This window comes from Stenella coeruleoalba (genome assembly GCF_951394435.1).
Source record: "Stenella coeruleoalba genome assembly, chromosome: 21".
NCBI lineage: Eukaryota > Metazoa > Chordata > Mammalia > Artiodactyla > Delphinidae > Stenella > Stenella coeruleoalba.
This window is the reverse complement of record NC_137167.1, coordinates 3311554-3339131: the sequence shown is the minus strand read 5'-3', so window position 1 is coordinate 3339131 and position 27578 is coordinate 3311554.

The window sequence follows — 27578 nt, the reverse complement described above, 5'->3', positions numbered from 1 at the left end:
CTTCAACCAACACAACACAACAGATTGCAGAAACAGATATGAGAGCTGTCTTTTATTAACTTAGACATTAAAGAGATTTGTAAAAAATGTAAAACAACTAAAGTTTCTTTTGTTTTGGAAAATATAGTTTAAAGTACAGCTTAAGAAATGTCCTTGTCTTATAATATAATGGGTTTATTATTTTATTAATGAATATATACATACCAAACATTGGAGAATTACTGTGCTACTCTATTCCTCTTCACAGCACTTATCACATACCTACCAATCCAATAAAATTGGCCATGAATACTCAAGGCTCTTTGAATTGCCTAAGCTTTCCTCATTTACTCACACTAGTCCTCATTCTGGCTCCACCTCTAGCCGATTCCAAACTTTTGGCCCCATTTTCTACCGCCCAACTCTGAACACACCTGTGGCAGCCACCCCCCACCTCCCTCCACCTAACAGAACCCAGTTTTGTTTCCCCCTCCTCTGAGTGGCCTTGACCTTCAGAGCAGTTCAGGGCCAAGGGGGCACCTTAGTTTTGTCTAACCCAATATGGCTGTCTCATTCCCTTTGCTAAATCATTGGTTTAAGCGTGGTTGTGAGACCATGAGATGTGAGAAATCTTCTGAGGACTCTGGGAAGGTTTCCTCAGTCTTAAAATGGGACATAAGACAGGGTTGATTCCCTCCTTCTGCCTGGATACTGTTGTTGATAATATGAAGCCCAGAACTACTGCAGCCATTTGGGGCCCGTGAGGAGAATCTGCCTAACAAATAAGCCAGTGTGTGGAGGATGACTGAACATAAAGATAGAGGCAATTTGGCCCTTGATGACATTGCTGTTCTATAAATGAGCCCTGCCTGCCCAGTCTCTAGAGTGCTAACTAGGAGCTCTTATATTTCGTATTGAGAATTTACCTTTTCTTTTAGCTTAAAATATCCAAACCCCTCTGGACATTCATGCAAATTATTTTTCCTTGCCTCTGCCCACTCCCATTAGCTCTCCACTCCGGTTTCCTTCAGTGAGAAGACATTCTAGAAGAGCAAAAGGCACAGGCTTTAAACCTGGACTGCCCAGGCCCAAAGCTGGCTTGGTCGCATCCTAACTGGTGAGAGAAGGCAATTTATTGAATCTGCTGGGCCTTGGTTTCCTCATTTGTGAAGGTGGCTAATAAGAGGGCTACATTTAATGAGTTTAAGCGGCGGTGGGGGGGGACTAAAAGAGCTAATACTTTTAAAGCATTTGGAACAGTTTTCACTTTCTTGAAATCCATCAAAGGAGGATTCAAACAAGGTGAACTTTTAGTGAATGGCATGCATTTTTGCTCACAGATTTCGTTTAGACCAAAATATTAGGTTGGACCATATGAAGTTACCAGTAACCCACTGTTTCTGACTTACAAAACTGGCAATTTCACGTGGTTCAATCTACTACCCCTGGAAACTATGCTTCAGGGCTGTGAAAGAAAGCTCTCTTCTCTTTCGGAAAAGAAGAGCAGCTCCAGAAGCAGGTCCACAAAGGACAGGACACTGGAGGACAGGACACTGGAGGACAGGACACTGGAGATTAAACTAGGGGCTGCCAGGGAGTTCCCTTCTATTATAAGCAGGCAGCAGAGGCCGAAAATCAAAACAAGTAAATGGATTACGTGTATTTAATTTGAAAACAGTACAGTGCTATCTAAAATTATTATAAAAATACTGTTTATCATATAAGCAATCTTTAGTGCCTCATCCATGAAAAAGATACATTTTAATAGTAATATATTTTACATTTCAGTTTTTCACTTGAAAAGACCAAATTGTAAAGGAATCCATTGGCAGCCCCATAGACATTGTGACTTTTATTCATCTCATGATCCTGGGCAAATCACATGGTCTGGAGTAAAATATGGGTTCTTAAGCTTTGGAGAGTCTGAGGCTTCAGGTGTCTTTCTCACTAAACTGGTTTAAATTTTAATTAGAGGATAATTCCATACTAAGAAATGTGGCCTCTTGACGCCCTCCCCAGGGGATAATAACATACCAGCTGCCAGCTACAAGGAACTTGATTTTTTTCAAAACACCGGGCATTTGGCAAAGGCAGTGCTGAGCCACTCACCACGGTGCTCCACGGAGGCCGAGTGCGGGGGCTGCTCTGCCCTATTTCATAAGTGGAAGCGTCACAAATTGGAGCCGGACAAGACGGCCCAGAAAAAGAATGCGGTGGCCCCATGGTCCCTCACAGTCTGTTTCCTCTAAGGAGGAGCAGGCGCCACCAGGTTTCCAGGCAACGCCCCTCCCCTCTGATGCCTACAGGAGAGACCAGGCTCCCAGGTGCGCCCCCATCAGGGAGCAAGGTGATGGAGTCACGGAGGAGATTCCACGCGGCAGGGGATGGGGGAAGACATGGGAACGCTCACGCAGAAGTGGACACATTCTGTTCAGAAGGTCACTTTCTGTTTGGGGGATCGCGTCTCTGCTCTGGAATTCTGATGTGGGTCTATTGAGGCCCATGGAAACGACCCCACAGGGACCTGGCATGGGTCCTGGATGCGAGCTACCCTTGAACCAGGAGCAGAGCCAGCTTGCGAGCTCCCTGGTGGTCTGAGCCCTGACCCAAATCTCCCTTTTGTTCCCCAAATGGCTTGTATCCCAAGCTCTGGGAAACAACCGTAAGCACTGCTGAATGGGAAATGGAGCTCCACGCTTTGACTCAAGGCCTGGCCTTCAGGATGGACGCCCTGAGCCCGGCGTCAAGGGACCTGGGCTTCTTTTGGAGCAGCCTTGGCTGGGCGTGCTGCCAAGAGGCTGCCCGAGCTTGGCTTCCTCGTTGGCTGTCTGCGTAGGACTCCTGTACTTACCTTTCTCCTTCTTTCCTCCCTCCCCGCCCCTCCCCTGCCCCCATGAGAGTAGTTACCTCTGGGGAGGGCCGGGAACATGACCCGGGAAGGGAAAAAGCCACCTCAACTTTATTTGCCATCTTCCATTTCTTTTATAAAATTAAAGGTCCCTGCAAACCTTTTATGACAAAATATTAACATGTGATATTTTAGGGAGTGACTTAATTACTCCATATTTTTCTGAATCTTTAAACTTAATACAGTATTTCAACTGTTAACAGTGGTGAAATTAATAGTGATACGCTTTTTCTCCTTTTATGTATTTCTCACATTTCTTCTAATGAGCATGTTTTTCTTTTCTGATTGAAAAAATCTTTTTTAACTGTGTTGAGCAGCTGTTTACATAGGCGCTGTGAGATTGGTGCTATGTGGAGAATTATTGGGACATGGGCTTGTGCTTTATTAGGAGATGACGCTGGAGGACACAGACTATGTACAGTGTCATTGGGGAGCAGAATAAAGACATTTAACCATAGAATGAGACTATAGCGTGTTGGACTCCGACCAGGTCAAAGGTAAGTACATAGGGGGCATGAGGGGAGGGCACTACTTTCAGCTTTTCATTGCATTTCACTCAGAAAGTTAGCCCATCATCCAAAAGAAGGTTGTAGTTGTCCCTCCTCTGGGGAGGAGCAGAGCTATGGTTCTGCACAGAGGGAGAAGCCCTTCCCAGGACAGGCAATAAGGAGCCACATTAGTAGCAGATGGACAGTGTGGGAAGCTGAGAATCAGGTCAAATTGGAACCAGGGCTCTTTGCTTAATGACTAAGGCTCTCATCATTCGCTCAGTGAGGAGGCCTGGAAGGTCACAGCAAAGCTTCGTGGCATACTCTTTTATCTCGTATATGAGAATACCTGAGTGTGTGCAGGGAAATCCACACAGTGCATTCCATAGCAGAGTGTGTGGAAGTTCACTTTCAGCAATACTTTTGTTACTTTAAGGCAGTTTCAAAGAATCTGGCCAGGTTCTGCTGAAGCTTTGACTTCCCCCGTCAGAATGCAGCTTCTGAAGGGAGGATTCTGGGAAGATGGTGGAGGAGGAAGCACCAGGAATCTGTCTCTCCACCCAGACGACAGCTACAATGGCAGAATCAACCTGATGTAACTATTTTGGAACTCTGGAGTCTGTTGAAGGCTTGTAACTTCTGGCAGAAGGCTTGGAGGCAAATTGCAGTCAATTGCAGCCAACTTCAGCTCCTGGCTCATTAGCAGTTACCCATCCCCACTCCCAGACACATGGCAAGAGGCTGTGCAGCTTGCACACAACTTGTGGGAGCTAGAGTGGGTAAAAGGACCCTGTCCCCCAAGTACTGGGGACCTGTGCTCTGACTGCTGACCACAGAGGTGCAGACAAAGAGGGTGAAGCCATTGCTGTTGCACCTCCCCTCATTGGTTCATGTTCCTCCCCCTTCAGGTTGAAGTGAATGCCAGAAGATTTAAAGGGCCATCCCATCCTTTCCCCCTCCCATCATGTTTTGCTTTTCCTCTTTTGGGAGCCTGAACTTAAAGACTAGGACATTCAAAAACAGCTGAATATACAAAGAAAATTTAGAAGTGACTGTGCATGCTCAGGGAAAGGCTCAGAAAAGACCTGAGAAGACATTAAGTTTACAACTCAGGCTGATCCTTGGCACAGAGACAGCTTATAATAGTCAAAAAATAACAACAGAAAACATCAAACCCTGGGGGAGGGGGAGAATCTGACAGTTTCCAGAGTTACCACATCATTAGATTAAAATGTCCAGTGTTTAATACAAAATCACAAGGCCCATTCAAACAAAGGGGAAAAAAATCAACAGAAACTGTCCTTGAAAAAGACCTAATGGCAGATATACTAGACAAAGACTTTAAAACAACTGTCTTAAAGATGCTCAAAGAACTAAAGGAAGATGTGGAGAAAGTCAAGAAAATAATGTGTGAACAAAATGAAAACATCAATAAAGAGATATAGGAAACACAAAAAGAAACCAAAAAGCAATTCTGGAGCTGAAAAGTACAATAACTGAAGTGAAAAATTCACTAGAGAGGTTCAAAGGCAGATCTGAGCAGGCAGAAGGAAGAATCAGTGAACTTGAAGATAAGACAATGGAAATTATCAAGGCTGAAGAACAGAAAGAAAGAAGATTAAAGAAACATGTTACACGACACCATCAAGAGGACCAACATACACATTGTGGGAATCCCAGTAAAAGAAGAGAAAGAGAAAGGGGCAGAGAGAATATCTGAAGAAATAATGGCTTAAAATTTCCCAAATTTGATAAAAGACATGAATATAAACATCCAAAAAGCTCAATGAATTCCAAGTAAGATGAAGTCAAAGAGACCCACACAGTCTCATTATAATCAAACTTTCAAAAGACAAAGGGAAAATCTGGAAAGCAACAAGGTAAGTGAATAGTCACATACAAGGGGATCCTCAATAAGATTATCTGCAGATTTCTCATCAAAAAATTTGGAGGCCAGGAGACTGTGGGCAGATTTATTCAAAGTGCTCAAAGAAAACAACTGTCAACCAAGAATCTTATATCTGGCAAAACTGTCCTTTAGAGTGAAGGAGAAATCAAGGCATTCCCAGATTTAAAAAAGCTGAAGGAGTTCATGACCACTAGACCTTCCCTACAAGACATGCTCAAGGGAGTCCTGTGGAGTGAAATGAAAGAACACTAGACAGTAAACTGAAGCCATATGGAGAAATAAAGGCCTCATTAAAGGCAACTACATGGACAATTGTAGAAGCTAGTATCATTGTAACAATGGTTTGTAACTGTACTTTTTGTTTTCTACATGATTTAAGAGACTAATACATTTAAAGAAAACAACAAGTATTAGTGTAATAGCTAGTATTACTGTAACTTTGGTTTGTAACTCCAAATCTTGTTTTCTGCATAATTTAGGAGGCCAGTACATTTAAAAGAATTATTAGTTTATGTTTTTTGGCATACAATGTATACAGGTGTAATTTTGTGATAACAATAACCGAAAGGGGTGGGGACAGAGCTGTAAAAGAACAGTTTTTGTATGTTATTGAAATTAAGCTGTAATAAATTCAAATTATAATGTTATAACTTTAGGATGTTAAATGTAATCTCCATGATAACCACAAATAAAATAGTTTACAGAGTATACACAAAAGGAAATTAAGAAGGAATTTAAACATTTAATTTAATTTAAAACATTTAACTTAAATTAAATTAAAAACATTAAATTAAATTTAATTTAAAACATTTCATTTAAACTCAAAAATCAACAGAACACAAAAGAAGACAGTAATGCAGGAAATGAGGGAAAAAGTGGCTACAGGGCATATAGAAAACAAACAGCACAATGACAGAAGTAAGCCCCTTATTATCAACAAAGACAGAGATTGGTAGAATGGATAAAAACACAGGACCCAGCTATATGCTGTCTACAAGAGACTCATCTGAAACCCCAAAACACAAATAGGTTGAAATGGGAAGGATGGAAAAACATATTCCATGCAAATAGTAACCAAAAGAGAGCAGGACTGGCTATACTAATATCAGACAAAGTAGACATTAAATCATATAAGGTTACAAAAGACAAAGAAGGACATTATATATTAATAAAAGGCTCAGTAGAGCAAGAAGATATAACAATTATAAACATTTGCACACCCAATGACAGACTATCAAAATACATGAAGCAAAACTGGGCAGATCTTGAAGGGAGAAATAGAGAGTTCTATAATAATAGAGACTTCAATGCCTCACTCCCAATAAACCAACTAGATCTAACAAGAATATACAGAACATTCCACCCAATGACAACAGCATGCACATTTTTCTCAAGTGCACATGGAACATTTTCCAGGTAGACCATATGTTAGGACACAAATTAAGTCTCAGTAGACAAAAACTGATATCATACAAAGTTATGACAGATATCTTCTCTGACCACAACAGGATGAAGTTAGAAATTAAAAAAAAAAGAACACATAAAGAAAGCTGAAAAATTCACAATACTGTGGAAACTAAACAACACACTTTTAGACAACCAATAGATCAAAGAAGAAATCACAAGGAAAATTAGAAACTACTTAGAGATGTGTAAAAATGAAAATATAACATGTCAAAACTTACATGATACAGCAAACGTTATGCGAAGGTGGAAATTTATAGCTATAACAAGAAAGAACTCAAATCAACAACCTAACTCTACAACTTAAGGAATGAGAAAAAGAAGAACAAACTAAACCCAAAGCTAGCAGAAGGAAGAAACTAACAAACATTAGAGTAGAGGTAGATAAAATAGAGTGTAGAAAAACATCAGAGGGGCTCAATTTGGCAGCATATATACTAAAATTGGAACGATACATAGAAGATTAGCATGGCCCCTGCACGAGGATGACACACAAATTCGTGAAGCGTTCCATATTTTTGAAATTAGAACACTTCCTAACACCATATACAAAAATAAACTAAAAATGGATTAAAGACCTAAATGTAAGGCCAGACACTATAAAACTCTTAGAGAAAAACATAGGCAGAACACTCTGACATAAGTCACAGCAAGATCCTTTTTGACCCACCTCCTAGAGAAAGGGAAATAAAAACAAAAATAAACAAATGGAATCTAATGAAACTTAAAAGCTTTTGCACAGCAAAGGAAACCATAAACAAGACGAAAAGACAACCCTCAGAATGGGAGAAAATATTTGCAAACGAAGCAACTGACAAAGGATTGATCTCCAAAATACACAAGCACCTCATGAAGCTCAATATCAAAAAAAACAAACACCCCAACCCAAAAATGGGCAGAAGACCTAAATAGACATTTCTCCAAAGAAGATATACAGATTGCCAACAAACACATGAAAAGATGCTCAACATGACTAATCATTAGAGAAATGCAAATCAAAACTACAATGAGGTATCACCTCACACTGGTCAGAATGGCCATCATCAAAAAATCTACAAACAATAAATGATGGAAAGGGTGTGGAGAAAAGAGAACCCTCTTGCACTGTTGGTGGGAATGTAAACAACATTGATACAGCCACTATGGAGAACAGTATGGAGGTTCCTTATAAAACTAAAAACAGAACTACCATATGACCCAGCAATCCCACTACTGGGCATATGCCCTGAGAAAACCGTAATTCAAAAAGAGTCATGTACCACAATGTTCATTGCAGCTCTATTTACAATAGTCAGGACATGGAAGCAACCTAAGTGTCCATTGACAGATGAATGGATAAAGAAAATGGGGCACATATATGCAATGGAATATTACTCAGCCATAAAAAGAAACGAAACTGAGTTATTTGTAGTGAGGTGGATGGACCTAGAGTCTGTCATACAGAGTGAAGTCAGAAAGAGAAAAACAAATACCGTATGCTCACATATATATGGAATCTAAAAATAAAAAAAAAATGGTTCTGATGAACCCAGGGGCAGGACAGGAGTAAAGATGCAGACGTAGAGAATGGACTTGAGGACACAGGGAGGGGGAAGGGTAAGCTGGGACAAAGTGAGAGAGTGGCGTGGACATATATACACTACCAAATGTAAAATAGATAGCTAGTGGGAAGCAACCACATAGCACAGGGAGATCAACTCGGTGCTTTGTGACCACCTAGAGGGGTGGGATAGGGAGGGTGGGAGGGATACACAAGGTGGGGGGGATATGGGGATATATGTACACATATAACTGATTCACTTTGTTATACAGCAGAAACTAACACAACATTGTAAAGCAATTATACTCCAATAAAGATGTTTTTATAAATAAGAAAAACAATAGAGAAAAATCAGTGAAACCAAAAGTTGGTTCTTTGAAAAGATCAACAAAATTGACAAACCTTTAGCTAGATGGACTAAGAGAAAACGAGAGAAGACTCAAAGGACTAAAATAAGAAATGGAAGTGGGGACATTCCTACTGATCCCACAGAAATAAAAAGGACTATAAGAGAGTACCATAAACAATTGTTTGCCAACACATTTGATAACTTAGATGAAATGAACAAATTTCTAGAAACAGAAAACCTACCAAGACTAAATCTGAGACTAAGAAATAGACAATCTGAGTAGACTTATATTTAGTAATGAGACTGAATCAGTACTAAAAAAAAAATCTCCCAACCAAAAAAAGCCCTGGACCTGATGGCTTCACTTGTGAATTCTACCAAAACATTAAAATAAACAACTAATACCAATCCTTCTCAAATTTTTCCAAAAAATTACAGAGGAAGGAATACTTCCTAACTCATTCTTATGAGGCCAGCATAACCCTCATACCAAAGCCAGACAAAGACAATAGAAGAAAATAAAACTACAGACCAATATCCCTAATGAATATTGATGCAAAAATTCTCAATAAAATACTAGCAAACAAATTTCAGCAGCATATTAGGAGTATTATAATCCCATCATGACTGAGTGGGATTTATTCCTTGAATTTAAGGATCGTTCAACATATGAAAATCAATCAATGTAATACACTACATCAACAAAACGAGGGGAAAACCCTACATGATCATTCAATTGATGCAGAAAAATCATTTGACAAAACTTAACACCTTTCATGATAAAAACATTTAAGAAAATAGGAATAGAAAAAACTACCTCCACATAATAAAAGTCATATATGAAAAACCCACAGCAAACATAATGCTCAATGGTGAAAGACTGAAAGCTTTTCCTCTGAGATCAGGAGCAAGGCAAGGATGCCTGATGTCACCACTTCTATTCAACATAGTACTGAAAGTTATAGCCAGAGCAATTAGGCAAGAAATGAAAATAAATAAAAGGCATTCAAGCTGGAAAGGAAGAGGTAAAATTATCTGTTTGCAGATGATATAATCTTATACATAGAAAATTCTAAAGACTCCACACACAAAAAAAGCTGTTAGTACTAATAAATGAATTCAGCAAAGTAGCAGAATACAAAGTCAACACACAAAAATTGGTTGCATTTCTATACACAAACAATGAACAATCTGCAAAGTAAATTACAAAAATAATTACATTTACAGTAGCATTAAAAAGAATAAAATACTTACAAATTAACTAGGAAGGTGAAAAACTTGTACAATGAAAACTACAAAATATTGCTGAAAGAAATTTTTTAAAAACATAAATAACTGGAAACACATCTCATGCTTATGAACTGAAAGAGTTTAAATTGTTAAAATGTCAATATTACCCAAAGTAAGCTACAGATTCACTGCAATCCCTATTGAAATCCTAATGACTTTTTATTTTAAAAATAGAAAAACCCATCCTAAAATTGATATGGACTCTCAAGGAACCTTGAATAGCCAAAATAATCCTGAAAAAGGACAAAACTGAAGGACTCACCTTTCCTGATTTCAAACCTTACTACAAAATCAACTTTACTTCAATTAAAAAAAAACTTACTATGAAGCTACAGTAATCAAAACAGTGTGATATTGGCATAAAGACAGACATATAGACCAGTGGAATAGAATACAGCACAGAAATAAACTCTTGCATCTACAGTCAAATGATGTTTGACAGGGGGACCAAGATCATTCAGTGGGGGAAGGGCAGTCTTTTCAACAAATGGTGCCGGGAAAATTGGATATCCACATGCAAAAGAATGAAATTGGACCCTTACCTAAGACCATATACAAAAATTAACTCAAAATGGATCAAGGACCTAAATGTAATTTCTAAAACAAACTACTGGAATAAAACATAGACAAAAGTTCGGCAACACTGGTAATGATTTCTTGCATATGACATCAAAAGTGTGGATAACAAATGAAACAATAGACCAATGGGATTCATGAAAACAAAACAATTTTGTGCATCAAAAGACACTAACCACAGAGTAAAAAAGACAACCCACAGAATGGGAGAAAATACTTGCAAATCATATATTTGATAAGGGATTAATATCCAGAATATAGAGAGAACTACTAAAACTCAACAGCAACAACAAGAAAAAACCCGATTCAAAAATGGGCAAAGGACTTAAATAGATATTTCTTCAAAGAAGATATACCAATGGCCAATAAACACATGAAAAGATGCTCAAAGTCACTAATCATTAGGAGAATGCAAATCAAAACTACAATGAAATACCACCTCACACTCATTAGGATGACTACTATTAAAATATAGAAAACAACAAATATTGGTGAGGGAGTGGAGAACTGGAACCCTTGTACACTGTTGGTGGGAGTGTAAAATGGTGCAGCCATTATGGAAAACAGTGTGGAGGTTCCTCAAAAAATTAAAAACAGAATTACCATATGACCCAGCAATTCCACTTCTGGGTACATACCAAAAAGAATTGAAAGCAGGGTCTTGAAGAGATATTTGTGCACCCATGTTCATAGCAGCATTATTCACAGTTGCTAAAATATGGGAGCAATCAGTGTCCATCAACTGATGGGTGGATTACTAAAATGTGGTATGTTTATGCAACAGAACATTTTTCAGCCTTAAAAAGGAAGGAAATTCTGATAAATGCCACAGCATGTACGAAACTTGAAGACATTATACTAAGTGAAATGTCAGTCACAAAAAAAGACAAATACTATACTATTCCACTTATAGAAGGGTTTTAGACTAGCCAAAATCATAAAGACAGAAAGTATAATTATGGTTGCCAGGGGCTGTGTGGAGGGGAGATGGGGAGTTATTTTTTAATAGGTACAAGCTTCAGATTTACAAGATGAAAAGAGTTCCGGGATGGATGGTGGTAATGGTTGCATAACAAGGTGAATGTATTTTATACCACTAAATCGTACACTTTAAAATGGCTAAGATGGTAAATTTTATGTGATGCTTATTTTAACAGAGTAAAGAAAAGGTATTTTTAAAAATTCAGCTTCTAAGAATGAATAAAACCAGGTCCCACCTTCCTGACTTATAGAATATTACTTCAGTAAAGCTTATTTCTCCCAGCTGTAGTTCCCATTGCAAAAAGGTCTTGTATATCTTCTAATTCCATCAGTTAACAGATACAGATAGAACATAAGTTGTGCACAGCAGGCACTGGATTAGACCCTAGGATGCTGCAATAAACAAAACAGGTATTGGTCCTGTCGTCTGGGAGGCATTCCTAAATGGGCATTGCTGTTCTTGCCTTTTATACAGTTGATCCTTGAACAATGCAAGGTTAGGAACTCCCCCACACCCAGTCAAAAACCACAATAATTTTACAGTCGGTCCTCCGTATCCGAGGTTCTGCATCCAACTGTAGATCGTGCAGTGCTGTAGGAAGCATCTAGTGAAAACAATCTAAGTGTAAGTGGACCCACAACAGTTCAAACCGATGTTGTCCAAGGATCAACTGTACTTTCTACCTGGCCTGTATCTAAGAGCTCAGAAGAATCTTGACGTTGTTGAGAACAAACTCTTTTCTCCATTATAGTTTATTTCTAGGTGAATCCAGCTGATATGTGTTGTGATTCTGTATGTCAATTTCCCTAGGCCATGGTACCCAAGTATTTGGTCAAACATTATTCTAGATGTTTCTGTGAAGGTGTGTTTTGGATGACTAACATTTAATACCGTTAGAGAAATGCAAATCAAAACTATTGATACAATGTGGTACCACCTCACACCAGTCACAATGGCTATCATTGAAAAGTCTCCAAATAACGAATGCTGGAGAGGGTGTGGAGAAAAGGGAACCCTCGTGCACTGTTGGTGGGAATGTAAATTGGTGCAGCTGCTATGGAGAGAAGTGTAGAGGTTCCTCAAAAAACTAAAAATAGAGTTGCCATACGATCCACCAATCCCACTCCTGGGCATATCCCCAGAGAAAACTATAATTTGAAAAGACACAGCCACCCCTATGTTCACAGCAGCACTATTTACAACAGCCAAGACATGGAAGCAACCTAAATGTCCAGGGACAGATGAATGGATAAAGAAGATGTGGCACATACATACAATGGAATACTACTCAGCCATAAAAAGAATGAAATAATGCCATTTGCAGCAACATGGATGGACCTAGAGATTATCATACTAAGAGAAGTAAGTCAGAAAGAGAAAGATAAATACTATATGATATCACATATAAAATATGATGCAAATCAACATATCTACGAAACAAAAACATATTTACAGATATAGAGAACAGACTTGTAATTGCCAAGGGAATGGTGGGGGAAGGAAGGATTGGGAGTCTGGGGTTAGCAGAGACAAATTATTATATGTAAGATGGATAAACAACAAGGTCCTACTGTATAGCACAGGGAACTGTATTCAGCATCCTGTGACAAACCATAATGGAAAAGAACATGAAAACTATATATATATATATATATCTGAGTCACTTTGCTGTATAGGAGAAATTAACATAACATTTCAAATCGACTATACTTCAATAAAATTAAAAAGAAAACAATTTAATACTGTGAACTTTGAACAAAGTAGATTTTCCCCTGTAATTTGGTTGGGCCTCACCCAAACAGCTGATGGCCATTAGAGAACAAAGACTGACTTCCCCCGAGCAGGAAGGAATTCTGCCAGCAAACCGTCATCAGACTTCAGCTGCACCGTGAGCTCTCCTTGGGTTTCTAGCCTGCTGGTCTACCCTGCAGATTTTGGACATGTACCTTCATAAGCATGTGGGCTGTTTCCTCAGAATAAATCTCTCTCTCTCTCTTTCTCCTGTGTATATACATATACACATCCATTTTGGTTGTGGGCATGGGAAAATGTCCAAAGCTACCAATAATTTCCATTGTCAGGGAAAATAAATGGGTTTTGGTTGCTAAAGCTGAAAGGACTCTTAGAAATAATGTAGACCTGTGGTATCCAAACTCCTTTATTCCAAATCAAATTTTACACAGTATTCCTCTATACTGAAATGGGGTAAAGGAACCTACTTATTTCAATTGCCTTATTCTTCTCCCCTCTCCTCTCCCCAAGGTACTCTTGGAGGCACAGCTCCTGAACTTGAACCTTCCAGCTCATTGTTTACAAACAGGATTAATGTGTATGTGCCCCAGGAACATACTCTTGCATGTTCCCAGTTTTATTTTTACAGTAGTGCTACTCAAGTCTGCACCAACGTTATTATAGATATAAATTCCTTATGCTTGTAGCTCTGGAAGAACTATAATAAAACAGGTTTACCAATTCAATAAAAATATTCCAAACCAATACAATTTAACTTAATAACATTCATTTGCCAGACGATGTTGTTTTGCTCAACTAAATTGCTACTGGTGATGTGAATATGCTAATGACTCTGTGGAGAGGGTTTTCTTGTGTTTGACAGGTCCACTCCTTTTTTGGGGGGGGGGACTATGTCTTATTCCTCTTTCTTTTTCTTTTTTTTAATTTTTATTTTATATTGGAGTATAGTTGATTAACAATGTTGTGTTGGTTTCAGGTGTACAGCAAAGTGATCCACTTATACATATGCATGTATCTATTCTTCCCACTCCTTTCTTTTAAAATTACTGGACAACCTTCATGTATAGGGGGCTCCATGGTATCATTTGGCCTTTACTCAATGTGGATATGGTTAAGACCTCTTCAGTTCTTTTCTGGGTACCCCCTGGAAATGAGAGCAGTCCTGCCTGACGCCAAAGGGAAGATAAACACGGACAGACACCGAGGCTCGGGGCTGGGCAGCCCTTGGTTAGAAGGGGGCAGTGGAAGGATCCAGGTAAAAACTTACATGAGTTTTCATCAACATGAAAAATTAATAGCAGATCAAAGGCTAATAAATAGTGAGTTGAAGTGAAAGGTGTGTTCTTATCTTATTCTTGTGACTTTTCTGTAGGTTTGAATTTTTTTTTTTTTAAGTTGGGAAAAAAAGAAATTCTCACAGAGAACTCAGAGCTCCCAAGAATATGTCTGTATCTCCCAGTGTGAGAAGCACTGATCTCTTTCAACCCTTTTTAGATTGGAAAATTGAGGTTCAGAGAGCAGAAGTAACTTATGGGATGCTACCGGGCTAATGAGTGGAGAATTAAAATGAAAACCTGTCTCCTTGCCTAGACCCTTCCCCATACTACTGTGAATTGGAGGGCTTAGCACTCTGACTTTCTCACATGGTTATATTTTGCTGCAAGAAATTGGTGAGGATTTCACTATACATAGACCTGGGTTTCCAGAACCCTACTAAGCTGACCTTTGAGAAACACCAGCTTGTATACCCCCCATATCACAGGCATAACTGCCTGTCAGGAGAGGCGGCGGAGTGTTTTACTCTTAAGCAGAACAAAAATCTCTTTGTTCTCATACTCCAGTGACTAAATCCTCCTCCAGTGAGTAAGTACCACCTGAGGCCAGGCAGGGCCAAGGGACAGGACCTGGGGCCACGCCCACACCCAGACCCACCTGAAGGCACCTTCGAGGCTCTAAGTCCCGCCTCCAGGTCTGCATTTTAGTTTTTCATCAGTAAAAAAGAGAAAATATAAAGCTTAGGAAAGAAGCAAAAATTATTCTATGTAAAAGCACTTTGAAAATAGGAGTATGACAGATGGACAAGAGGCACTTGAAAAGATGCTCAACATCGCTAATGATTAGAGAAATGCAAATCAAACCCACAATGAGGTATCACCTCACACGGGTCAGAATGACCATCATGAAAAAGTCTACAAATAATAAGTGTGGGAAAGGGTGTGGAGAAAAGGGAATCCTCTTACACTGTTGATAGGAATGTAAATTGATACAACCACTATGGAGAACAGTATGGAGGTTCCTCAAAAACTAAAAATAGAACTACCATATGATCCAGGAATCCCACTCCTGGGCATATATCAGGACAAAACTATTCGAGAAGATACAGTCATCCCTATGTTCATAGCAGCTATATTCACAAAAGCCTGGACATGGAAGCCACCTAGATGTCTATGGACAGAGGAATGGATAAAGAAGATGTGGTACATATATACAATGGAACACTACTCAACCATAAAAAAAAGAATGAAACAATGCCATTTGCAGCAACATTCATGGACCTAGAGATTATCATACTAAGTGCAGTAAGTCAGAAAGACAAATACCATATGGTATTACTTACATGTGGAATCTAAAATATGAAACAAATGAACTTATCTACAAAACAGAAACAGACTCACAGACATAGACAAGAGACTGTGGTTGCCAGGAGAGAGGGGGTGGGAGAGGGATGGACGGGGAGTTTGGGATTAGCAGATACAAAGTATTATATAGAGAATGGATGAACAACAAGGTCCTACTGTATAGCACAGAGAACTATATTCAATATCCTGTGATAAACCATAATGGAAAAGAATATGAAGAAGAATGTATATCTGTATAACTGAATCACTTTTCTCTACAGCAGAAATTAACATTGTAAATCATCTATACTTCAATAAAATGAATTTTAAAAAGACATCCAAAAAGAAATAAAGAATATAGGAACATGAAACAAAGCACAAATGTTTTAAGAAAAGCTCATCATTTAAACCATCATCAGGGTTAAATAGCTGAATGACTGAAAGATGTGGTTAGTGCTAAAAGGAGTGAAATGGCTGAGGAGCTGAGAAGAATGTGTGAAGGGTTCCAGCCAGTACTCTTGTCTCCATCATACCAAGAGGGCCAAGTTCATGGGAAACAGCCAGGGAGAAACACCAAGTCATGTTTCACGTGAAACACAGACACTGTAGGTATTCATCAGAGAAAATTACATGCAGAGAGGGCGATTCAAAGAAAACCTCCTTCCCCCACTGCAAATATTCAGAACCGCAAATACATCGCAAAAGGGAACTCTCCTTTGGTTTTCAGTAAACAGTCAACAACTTCTGGAAGCTATAATCTAGTTCTTAAGGGTCTGCACTGACAGTTAAGCTGGGGATGAACCCGTTTGACCACAAACCTTGGAAGTTGCACAATGCTTTCCACAAATGTTAGGTTCACAGTTCATTAGAAGGACCCTGGGACCCTGGCCAGCGTGCCCGCCAGCCTTCTGGTGCCTCTTGGAGAGTCTGGCGGTGGGAAATAAAAGTCTGTAAACGGTCTGGGCAACTGAGAAACAAAGTTTATAAGTTGTCTGGGCAAGTCTACTCACTGCTCCTATTTCACAAAGGAAACTAGCATGACTGGTCCAGCCAGGGGTTGATGACTGTCAGTGGAATGGCCGGACTGACCAAGAAGGTGGTTTTTGGAGAGCAGTGCTTCCGTTAGATTTGCTGGTGCCTAAAAATGCCACCCCCCTGCACCCCTTCCTCAGACCCACACTCTCCTGGTGATGTCACCCAACCCCACGGTTGCATCCAGCCTCCACCTGCTCCCAATGCACTTTTACCAACCCGGTTCTCTAACCCGGATGTGCCCCCCACCCCACATTTGGACGGCGGCATCTGGAGTGCCACGGGCACTCAGGGGCTCCCATCCCCCACCCTGCTTCTCCTGTGTTTGCAGTCCCGTTGGAAGGCGCTCCTAGACACGGAGTGTGGTTCTTCCCCCCCCTGACATCTTCAGGTCTATTCATGAGCCTCCCCACTTCCTCGGTGGCTGGCTGTTTCATCTGCCCTCCCCACACTGCGGCACCATCCCAGCTTGGTCCTCCTGCCTTGAACTGGTTCTCCTAGACTCTGTCCTCCATGTCGCCCACAGAAGTAAATTCAATTTCTTCAGGACAGTGGTGAAGGCCGCCGTTCAGTCTGCTTCCCACCTCTCCTCCCCTCAACTCTCACGTTCCACCAAGGCCAGAACGCTGGTGCTCTCCACGCTCACTGCGCTGTTTCCAGCCCATGGGCTTCACGCTTCCCCTTTGCCTGAAACACTCTTGTGCAGCCTCACCTCCTAACCGTTAGCTCATCCCCTCCGACTTAGTTCCGGGGTCTGCTCTTCCTGGAAGTGGACCTTGTCTCCCCGTGGAGTTGAGTGTGGCCCCCTGTGCAGCTCAGCCCCACGAGGTGCTCTGTCATTTCGGGCGAGTCCTAATTTTATAACGATCCCCATGTGTCCCTTATAACTTCATCTGTGAGCTCCAAGACAAGCAGACTTTGTATTCTCAATATTCAACAAAAGTGCTTTGAGAATATTTGCTGGACGAATGAATAAATGATCTGAGTTTAATTTTCTGGGCCTCGAGGAAATATTTCCAACACTAAATCCACAATCTGATAACCCATCCCCGACAAGGGTCTATTGGGGACCCTCGATGGGAGGTGGGCTCCTAGCGCTACCTCTTACCACGTGGTAAACGGCGGCTCTGGGAGGGCTGGCTGGCTGGGTGATCTGCCAGAGATCTGAGTAGCCGTGCAATGAAGGTGTCAGGCTCGTGGACCAGGGTTGTTATCGAGGTCTACCACTCTATGAACTGAGCTCCCTTCCGGGCCTTAGTCTCTAAAGGAGAGCCTGGACTCAGACCAACTCTAAATTCCCTTCAGGTTTCAAGAAAAACCATCAGCTGTGGCAAAGTGGCTTCGCCCAGGGATTCAGAAGTGAGAATGATGAGAAGGGGACAGCCACATGGCATCCTCTTCCCTAGAGCCGAGGGGGATGGCTGGCAAGGCTGGAGACACATTTCATTGTTCTACTGGGGGATGGGGGAGGGCAGGTGCTACGAGCACCTGGGCAGAGGCCAGGGATACTGCTGAACATCCTGCAGTGCGAGGGACAGATCCCACAGCAGAGATGACCTGGCCCCAACATCAGTGCCGAGGTGGGGAAACCCTGCCTAGAGGTTTAGCCCTTCACCTTTGAGTCCTAATTCACCAATAGGCCCGTGACTCAGGTACAGTGGATCCGTCTTCTATACAAAACAGATAGGCAAGCAGACAAGGAAAGGTCACCATCACTGGACCTCCAAAGAACTGAAGTTGTGTGTGTTTAAGGCAAAAAGTTTAGGGTACTTACCTGTTCAGGATTCACCCAGGCGAATTTCTCCAGACTGCCACCTTCCAGTCCTAACTAAATCAGGTGGAGGTAGGCAAGGTTGATTCTGGACAAATTTATAACATCGCACCTACTCCCAGTGGCATGTCCATTGCCCTACTGGTTCCCGCCCTCCAGTCTAGTGGAAGGTGTGACACTTTAGTGTCTTGGAAACATTTCCATGAAGATGTCCCAGGATCCTGGGAAGCCCCCTTTGATCTCCTTCTCTTTAATTCCGTATTTCCTGTGGTTTCTATTGCACAGCCTGTTGCTTTGTTGTATGTGGTTTGGGGTTATCCACTGAAGGAACCTGTAACATAGTCAGACCCCTAACTGGATTGCAGGCCCTTCCAAGGGCTTCTGTGGCCCCTCAGTGCCCACCACAGCACTGAGTCTGTAGCAAAAATTCATTAAAATCTTGTTTGATTAATTTCCACCTTCTAAGGAGATAATTAGCAAATTACAACAACTAACTCCTGCTTATGAGGAGACTCTGCCCCTACCAAGTTTATTCTCATGATTCCTTTTCTCTGCACATCCCCTCACCCCTTGTGACCCTAGCATATTTTAGTAACTCTGCTAGTAGGAGTTTCAGACGGGGTAGGGAGAGGTTGTGTTGCAAAAAGGAGAGGATGCTTGGGTCAACAGAAGTTGGAAGGCGCCTTTCCTTTGTACCTGGCTAGGGTGGGAAGGTGACACAGGAACACTGTCCTAGACCCCAGGGGAGGTGGCTGGCCTTTTTGCCTCTTTTCCAAACTTCTAGCAGAAGCAGAAGCTGGTAGTGTATATGGACATGGAGAGGTAAGAACCAAGTGCTGGGAAAAGAGTTTGTGGTACTTGTTCCTTCTTTCTGTATCTTTCCATCCTACTCTTACCTTTCCAAGCTCGCATCTGCTTAGGTTGAGACTTGGGACTATAACAACTGGGGATTTTCAGGGTTGGAACATATGATGCTCCTGCATCTGTGATGATACTGGCCACACTTGTTACTGTCAGATACTCTTGCATCGGCAGAATGGGTGACATTTTGAGGACCACTACCCACTTTCCAAGTCTGTGCACACAGAATGGGAAATGCTTTCAGAAACTGCCTGGTTAGAGCTTTAGGACCAAACTAGTCAAGATAAGGACATTAAAGTGACTCTTTTCTATCAACGCTTGGATTAGGTAGTCATTTGTGAATACTGCCTTATCAAAGCATAGTTAAGGGGTAGCGGTTAATGCCAGATCCCTGCCTTCAAAGCTGCATTAAATCCCCTGTGCTGATTAAGATGCTTCTAATTCTAAGACTCGATGGAATTTCTCCTTGACTAAGAGTCAGGACACCTGCAACCTTGTCCCTGCTTTGCCGCTGACCTTCAGTAACTGACTTCATCTCTCCAGTCCCTTTTGCTAAAATGTGGATAATCACACCTGCTCTACCTGTCTCCCAGGTTTGCTGTGAGGACAAGCGGAATACATGGCAGTGCCCCCCGTCCCCACCCTCCACGTTAGAAAGGCCTCTTGGAACCTTCTGTCTCTTTTCATGGTGCCGATAGAGCCCCTCGCATTACCGCCGTCTGTGCTGTTACTGCGTGAACGGCCAGAGGGGGGCCCCGGAGGAAAGGAGGAAGCCAAGGCTAGGCTGCCCCCGGCACTGCTTCCAGCCTGAGTGCCCCCTTCAGCAGCCACGGGTCCCCAGCGTCCCCCGCCGAGCTGGGGACTCAGCCCGTCATAGATGCTGGGAGCAGCCACCGGACTGTGTTCTCAGGGCAGCAGAGAGAGGAGCGATGCCCACCTGAGGGTCTCCGCCCAGTACCCCACACCTTCCGAGGCAGCTGGGCGCTTCCGTTCCCGCCGGGCAGCCAGGCGGCTCACACGACTCCCGGTTCCCCCAAGGTCAAGTCTCCTCCCCACCGCGGCTCTCCCATGGCATCGCCCGCCAGCCTGGCTGGGATCCTGCACTGTGCTGACGAGCAGGGAACCAAGTGTGGGTGGGAAATACTGTGCAATTCCTAGGGATTATTGTAATGTGGATTCCCCCTCCATTTACTCATAAGTAGAGACAGCTAAACACTAGATTATAGGCATCAGAAGTTGTCGATTGTTTACTGAAACCAGGAGGGTAGTTCAATGGGATTCAACGGTACATATTCATTAAGGGAGAAAAAGGAAGCGCCTTTAAACTTCCCCACTGCGTATAATTTACTCTGATGAGTACCCACAGAGTATGTGCTTCATGTCAAATGCAAGTTACTTTTCCTTCTGGCTCTTTCCCATGAACTTGCCACGAGGCCATAACTACTTAATCCCACTAGCACTGGAGATCCAGAAAGCTCTTACTAAATTATAGTCCTGGACTCCCTCCCTCTCACGCCATCCCTTACCTCATCTGTCATCCTCAGAAGAATGTACCTTCGGCTCAGTTTTATTTTTATTACGTCTTTCCTGGGGTCCTGACATCCTCAGAATCACCTCTCTGTGTTGTCACCTCCTTAACAAACTTCTTCCTTGGTCTGACCTCCAGAGAACCCATCCTCATGTCTGCATCATAGCAAAGCAAGAAAACATCACCAGCGATGAACTCACATATATTTGCTGAAATGTTTTAACATACAATTTGGGGGATTACCATTAAACCTAAGTCTTCAACATTTTCCTGTTGCATGGAATCCCTCTGATTTGCATCTTAAACAAGAATCACCATCCTTCATCAACTCGGGAAAATTTCTTGCCTCTTAATGTTTGATCATTCTTTTTCTTTTTATGGAATTCCAATTCACTGAGGTTTAAACCTTCTCATTCTGTCCTTTATCATGTTTCTTTCTTTCTCTTAGATACTTTTCATTTCTTTGTCTCTCTGACCTGCATTCTGGGGAAGATCTTTGGGTATTTTTCTGTTCATAATTCTTTCTGTCTCATGTTTACAACAAAGTTAAGTATCTTAATAAAGCACAGTAAAGTCTTATTTAAAAATTTTATACACACACACATGCTCATATCCTTTAGCAGATTTCAGCGTTAAACAGTTGCACACATCAAGTTTCAGCTGTTTATTTATTAATAAGGTAAATCCCCAAAGATACAACTGACTTTGCACAGTTAGGGAGAAAATATCATCTCCTGCATACGCAGAAAATTGTGCGGATGGCTTCTGAAAACCTTCATTCTCAGTAGCTTTACAAAAGGAAACTTTCATTTAAAAGTCCGAGCCTTCCTTCCTCATTTAGCTGTGACCTACGAGCACTGAGTGGTCAGTGGGGATTCCAGGTTAGGAGTTGTTCTTTCTGACTCTGACGGAAGGACTGAGCATCCCGCTGTCCCACGTGACAACAGGCCACTCTAGGACTCCAGCCCCAGGAGGAGACAGATCAGGTTGGATGCTTATGGCCTGGACCTACACCAAGACGGAGGACTGTACATACATATATAACTGAGTCACTTTGCTGTACAGCAGTAATTTACACACATTGTAATTCAACTATACTTCAATAACAAATTTTTTAAAAAAAGACAGAAGACTGACATTTCCAGGCCCAGGAAAAGATTATACAGTCTTTCGTAGAAGAATCTTCCAATCCTTCCAGCTATGTCTGAGCTACCTTTTAACCTATCCACTGAGTTTTAATTTCCATTATTATCATGATTTTATTTTTAAAAGTACTATGTTTCTTCTTTCAAATCTGTCTGGTCTGTTTGGCAGTGTCGTATTTCTTGCGTCTGTTTTTGACCCCTCTTTTATTTCTTTAAACCCTGTGAAGTGCCCGCTTTAGATTCTCTAGGGGATATGCCAGGATCTGATGCCCTGAGCATCTGACCTTTCGTTGCTGGTCCTTCTGATTCTTCCTCAGAGGCTTGTTTCCTCCTATGTTTTGTAACTGGGTCTATGAGCTCACGTCTTACTTACCGAGCTGTATTTGTGGAATCATACGAAGCTTTGGCTGAGTGTGCCGACCTCCAGAAAGGTTTTATCTTTAATTCCGCCAGGTGCCCTCAACCCAAGACCGCTGAAAGTTAAAGTTCTCAGCCCTGAGATTTCTGGACAGCCCAGGTGATTCAAATTCATTCCTCAAACCCATGTGAGGGAAAGCCATGGTTATACACTTTCAGGGTACTTTTTTCCCACATCTAGAGTCAAGGTCAAAGCAGATGAGCTTCTCTGTTGTGGCTTTGCTGGTGCAGAGTTGTTCAGGCCACCCTTTTGCTGAGGGTGGCGTATATATGTAAGGGGTCTTATCTCCAACTTCCCAACCTGCACGGACCCTTACTCCATGAAGATACTCAAACCCATGGCTCTTGGAAACTGAGACTGGAAAACTCCTTCCTGGGGTCTTTGTATAGAAGCTGCCGGAACCTGCTTACCTCTGTGGTTTCCTGGGATCTCTTCATTTTGACTCCTGAGAATTTCCCCTGCTTTCTTGAAAGCGCAGTCACTTGCAGGATTATTTATAATAGTCAAGACATGGAAACAATCAAAGTGTCTCTTGACAGATGAATGGGTAAAGAAAATGTGGTATTTAAACAACGGAATACTATTCAGCCTTGAAAAAAAAAGGAAATCCTGCCATTTGTGATAACATGGATGGACCTTGAAGGCACGATGCTCGCTGAAATAAGTCAGACAGAAATACAAATACTATATGATCTCACCTATATGTGGGATCTCAAATGAAAACAAAAACAAAGCAAAACTCAGAAAAAGAGATGATCTGCGGTCACCAGAGACAGGAGGTGGGAGAGAGGGAGTAGAACCGGGGGAAGGGCGTCAGAAGACACAAACTCCCAGTTATAAGATAAATAAGTACCAGGGATGTCATGTACAACACGGTTAATATAATTAACACTGTTATATGTTATATTTGGAGCTTTTTAAGAGAGTAAATCCTGAGTCCTCATCACAAGAAAAATAACAGCAACAGTTTTTGTTCTTTTTTCTGGTAAATATATGAGGAAATGGATGTTAGCTAAACTCATTTGGTAATTAATGTACAACACATGTAAATCAAATCATTATGCTGTACACTTTAAACAGTGTTGTATGTCAATTATATCTCAATAAAACTGAAAGAAAAATAGGCAAAAACTTTTTTAAAGAAGGTACATTTATATATTTAAAAGCAAATTTTAAAAATTATTGCATTCAATATTTTTAGTTGTTTTATTTAGTATTTTTTTAGAGGATACCTACTCTACCATAATGTTGGAAAAGGAAGTTTCCTTCCATATTCAGAATCCCTTTTCTCTCTGGAGAAAAAACAAAACAAAACCCGTTAGTAGGAAAAGAAATAGTACCAGATCCAGAGCCTCCCTCCCCTACCCCAAAGAAAAGCCTAGAAGTCAGTGTACCTAGATATATGAATGTTGTTTGTATCTTGGATTGGGCCGCCAACCCAGACACGGGGACAGGGGAATGCCTAAATTAGACTGCGCTCTATTTAGGGAACGTAATCTTTTTTTTTTTTAAAGATTTATTTATTATTTATTTATCTATTTTATTTTTATCTTTGGCTGCATCGGGTCTTAGTTGTGGCACACGAGATCTTCGTTGTGGTGCGTGGGCTTCTTTCTAGTTGTGGCGCACAGGCTCCAGGGTGCATGGGCTCTGCAGTTGTGGCTCGGGGGTTCCAGGGTGCGTGGGCTCTGTAGTTTACGGTACTTGAGCTCTCTAGTTGAAGTGCCTGGGGGCTAAGCTGCCCGCAGCATGTGAGATCCCAGTTCCCCGACCAGGGATCTAACCCGAGCCCCCTGCATTGTACGGTGGACTCTTTACCACTGAACCACCAGGGAAGTCCCTAGGGAACTTAATCTTATATAATTTCATTTAAAAAACGATACATACTTGCTCTGCTAACATGAATTCCTTGCTAGCATAGCGTAATTACATGGGCCAAATGGAAGACAGATAAAGAAATAAACAGGATCGTAGGGGGAAAATGATATTGCTGAGTAAGAGGATGAGGTGCGTTGGGTGATGTGATTACTGTCACATGTGTGTGATGGGTCCCTGGATACAGGATGCTACCCAGGCCAGGCCCACTCATAGCTAAATTTAATGGCCTCCCAGAAGAGTGGTTCGCACGGTGGCACTTGCAATTGCTGGGGAGTGATTGTCCCACCAGAACTAAGACCCTGTGCTTGCCTGGGCTTAGGTGGCTACCGTAGTGAGCAAGCTAAAACAAGCTAGGTCCTCAAACCTGTCCCATTGGCCTTGCAAAACAGAAACTGTGTCAAGTGTAGGAGCAGCAATGGGGTTCTTCAGAGCAGCTCAAAACCACTGATGGAAAACGTCTTCATCTTGGCTGGTGAGAGCACGTGCTCAGATACTGTGGCCGGACCCTGGGGGAATGTTTTCAACATTCAGGGTTCTTTGCATCTGCTCCCTTCCATCCTAAGTGGTTCGAGGTGTGTCTGTGTGTGTTTGCATTTTCACACCTCCTTTCCTTGTTGGCATTGACCTTGGTCTTGGGAGGCAGTAGAAAGTAATGTCACACACTCTGAGTTAAAACCCCAGTGCTGATGCGTACCACCCATGTGAACTTGGAAAATTACTTAACCTCTCTGAGCTCAGCTCCCCGAAATGAGAAACATGGATAATAACAGTGCACATCTCAGCAGAGGACCAGATGAGATAAGGTAAAGCCTTCAACACATTTCTTGGCAAGCGTGAAGCACTCGAGAAATGTAAGTTCCTAATGTTATGGGTAGTGATGTTAGTAACAGCAGAACAGCTGTGGAAAAAGTGAGCAAGTGAAAATGCCCCGGGCTCTGGTTTCAATTGACGGAGCCCCTTGTGGGGTTTTTTCTTCCTCCTAATTAGTTCCTGCATCCTGTCCGTATCCTGCTTGTATCCTGGTCCTGCCATTCACTGGTTAAGTGACTTAGAGAAGCGTGTTGCTCAGGATGGGTCCTGAGCTAACCCACCTCTCGTCGGATGCGTAGAAGTTTATTTTTCACTCAGGTAAGCTTGTGTGTAGGTCCAAGGAAGCTGTCCTCCCTGCCGTGGCCAAGGTCACCAGGACCTTCCCATTTCACACCTCCCAAGGAGGAGTCTCCCCAGTTGCCCGGGGGGAGGGGCCGGGTGGAGCCAGAGCCACCCCATCTTCTGTGTGTCCAGACAGCGCTGCTCCTGGCGGCCCCCAGGCCAGGTCTGGTCCGGTAGCCTTTCCTGCGCCTCACTTTCCTTATCTACAAAATGGAAAGACTGCCTCCCAGGTCTGTGAGCATTAAGAGTAGGTACAGAGGATGGATAGCACCTTTGTCAGGGTCCTGGCAGGAAGCGGCTGGCACACTGACAAGAATTTATTGTTCCCAGAAGACAGTGAGTGATGACACTTGGTACAACGTGTGAGCAGGTGTTTGAAGTCCGACTCCTTCGAAGCAGGTCAAGCCCAATTCTAGAGCAGAGAACAAGGGAGCCCCCTGGGCATGTAACAGGGCAGATCTGGGGGTGCAGGCACAGCACACTGCAAGCACAACACATAATAAACCTTCGTCAAATCTAAAACGCTCAGCCTGCATCCCCATTCAACTGGGCTTGTAGAGTGTTGCTGGCTCCCTGCCACCCCCAAACATGGGTCTGGCTTATTCTCTGGTCTTTCTCTCCCCCTTCACTAAAGCATCTAGAAGAAAGGGTTGTGACTGCAGACCCCAGGCTGTAGCACACATCCAGAGAAACATGTAACACAGGACCACCCACGTGTGTCCTTGGATGCACTGTGGCCAGTGTTCCCCTCGGTATGGACAGAGCCACTGTACTCCACCTGGACACGCTTGGCTCCCTGAGGCTCCACTGAGAAGGATGCGGGGTAACTAGGACCCCGAGGATCCCCTCCCCACGGCTCAAGGCCCCCTCCCCCTCCTGGACTCTCGCAATGGCTCCCGGTGGGCCTCCCCGCTCCGTGCCGACTCCATCCAGACAGCCTTGCTCCCATTTGAAAAAACATTCGCTGCTCCCGCTTTCACAGAGAACTGAGTCCAAACCTCCTCCTGTTACCCGAAGCTACTCGCTCTCTCTCCCCTCCTACCACACCCTCCATCCGAGGCCAACTCGAACCACACCCAAGTAGTCAGTTTCCTACTGTTCCCCTCCTCCCAGCTTGGGTCCTGATGGAAGGCCTCTCCCACAGCTACGGCCCTCTGCTCCTCTGACTGCCGAGTCCGTGCCGACGTGCTCCATCCTCCCAGGAGTAAAAAGTCCCTTTTTATCTTCCATGGTCTTGTATGACTGTTGTCTTCCTGATGCTGGTGATTTATGTATATGTTTGTCTCCTTTACCGGATTACAAACATCACCAAAATCACCATTTCTGTAGTCTTCTCATGATGCTTGGCGTGGTGTTTCACACGCATAGGTACTCAATAAGCAAATCCATTCTGAGTCTTTTTCAAGAGCAATTCCTGTAAGAGCTGGGGAAGGAGAAGTCTCCATTGGCAGCCCTTAATTTATTTTATTTTATTTTTTAAATTGAAGTATAGTTGATTTACAGTGTTGTGTTAGTTTTAGGTGTACAGCAAAGTGATTCGGTTACATATATATATATATATATTCTTTATCAGAGTCTTTTCCATTATGGTTTATTACAGGATATTGAATATAGTTCCCTGTGCTATACAGTAGGACCTGGCTTATTTTATATATAGTAGTTTGTATCTGCTAATACCAATCTCCTAATTTATCCCTCACCTCCTTTCCCCTTTGGTAACTATAGGCTTGATTTCTATGTCTGTGGGTCTGTTTCTGTTTTATAACTAAGTTCATTTGTATCATATTTTAGATTCCACATATAAGTGATATCGTATGACATTTGTCTTTCTCTGACTGACTTCACTTAGTATGATCATCTCCAGGTCCCTCCAAGTTGCTGCAAATGATATTATTTCTTTTTTTTTTTTTTTTTGGCAGTACGCGGGCCTCTCACTGT